Genomic DNA, 2,144 nt, shown 5'->3' with positions numbered 1-2,144 from the left:
CAACAGTGACTTGACAATAAAATGGGTCACACTGCTGGGGCCCAGAGTACAGGCGCTTGTATGAACTTACTTAATCTGTAGACAAGCCGACAAGGCAGGGTCTATTATTACTCCCATTGAACAGATGGGGAAGCTGAGGCTGTCATTTGAGAATCCAGAGAGCGTGAGGCCAGGTTCTTTTAAGAATCCAGCCTGACCATGTCACTCTCCCAAACCCTCCTGGGCATCCCTCAGAGTGACATCAGAATGGGTGGGCATGGCCTGCTGGAGTCTGGACCTTCAGCCCTCTCCTGCCAAGGCCCCACCCACCCTTGCCTCTGGACCTTTGCACAGTTGTCTGCCCCCCAGATGGGCCTCCCCACCGGCTCTGGAGCACCAGTGATCTGGGACCCTTTCAGGGCTCAAAAGTCCTTCCTTTCTTCTTTATGCTAGTCCCTGCTCTGCCCACCATGAACAGCTGCATGGGCTACTTTGGGCTTTTCTTTTTCCTTTTCTTTTCTTTTCTTTTCTCTTCTTTTCTTTCTTTTTTTTTTTTTTTTGGTATAAAAGGGCTAATTTCTCAGCCCCTTTCTTCTTCTTCTTCTTCTTTTTTTTTTTTGAGAGGTTTTTGCTATAGGGCACGTGCACTCGCCAGACAGACAGAGAGAGACATAGAGACAGAAAGCAAGAAATCACCCACCGGGGGGATGGTCATGCCGCAATCCCTTCTCCTCCATTCTCCTCTCGGGATCTTGGGCACGCACACACACACACCTGGCGTGAGTTTAAGCCACCGGGTCCAGGATGCAAACCGCAGTCGACTACGTGGGAGTCCAGCGACATAGCCATTACGCTAACTGCTGGTCCCCAAGCGCCTTTCTTCTTTTAAACACAGACCAAAGGGCATCTTTTCTTGTCTCCCTATAAGGTTAGTGCTTCTGTGGTTGTTACTTCCTTGCAAGGTCAGATTGCCAGGTGAAGGTTTCTTAGGTACACCACAAGTACACAAACTTTGCACGTGGTCCCCAGGTGAGCCCCAGCCACTTGCAGAGCTGGAGACAGCGGTGATCCATCCCCAGGGGGCATCTACGGGCCCCGGCACTGCCCAGGCTTCCAGGACTGGGGCCTGCCCTCGAGGCGAGGCCAGCAGCTGGAGGGAAGGATGTGGGCGGGGCTCCCCTCCTTGGGCTTTTTCATTGTCCATGTCTTGTGGTCCACGATGGGCCCTAGGGGGAGGCGTCAGGCTGCCCTGGGAGCCCATGTCCTTGGCATCAGCGGGCAGAGACTGACCTATGCTAGCTGCTCAGAGAACATCCGAGGAGGGCCCTGCCCACTGACCGCCTGGGTCACGGCTCTGACCCTGGCCTGATTCCCACACCTCCCCATGTGAGCCTCCTTTGGTGACTTAAACCACAGACTTAATATTTGCTAAAACTGAAATGTCTTTTTTCTAGATTTGATGATTACAAAATTCGGGGCGATGTAATCTAGCCTGTTCTTTCCTCACAGTGCCCCTGGTTTGCTGGTGTCCTGGGTACATGTGTGGCCTTATAGAGACCAGGGAATGCACGGGAGCACATACATCCTCTGGTCATTGCTATTCATTTCCGTGAAGCCAGAGGCCGTGTTCTTGGACAAGCACCCAGAAAACGCCCGCCTGAGGGTGACTGGTCCTCAGACTCCCAGTCCCTCTAGGGAACCCGACTGATGGTGACAGTGTTCTGTTCATCCTGAGAATGCTCTTTCTGAACTGCAAGAAGCTGAAGTGTGGGCCTCTTGCACCCATAAACAACCTCCCTCTGAAACCGTGATGCACTTGGCGGACGTGGCTGTGGAAGGTGACCTGAGTAAGTAACACGGACAAGTGCCTGTATTCCCGGAGAGACTTCCCAACATTCGTTCAGCACCATGCCCTCTTGGTACATGGACCAGAAATGGACCTGTAGCCACGAGATGATGACCTGTCTGTGGCCATGCCTGGCTGTGTGCTGGAATTACAGGACTGAGAAACACTGGGCTTGGCGTTCCTGCCTGGTGGGTGCTTGGTCAGCCTGGGGGCGGGGCAGGGCTGTAAGGATGGGAAGACGGATTTAAGAGCTATTTAGGAGGCCTGATTGCCTGGGCACGGCCATGGGTGACTGGTGGTAAGCGAGAGGAGGAGGCAG

Source organism: Tupaia chinensis, unplaced genomic scaffold (genome assembly GCF_000334495.1).
Source record: "Tupaia chinensis unplaced genomic scaffold, TupChi_1.0 Scaffold143651_1, whole genome shotgun sequence".
Taxonomy (NCBI): Eukaryota; Metazoa; Chordata; class Mammalia; order Scandentia; family Tupaiidae; genus Tupaia; species Tupaia belangeri.
This window is presented reverse-complemented; position numbering follows the sequence as displayed.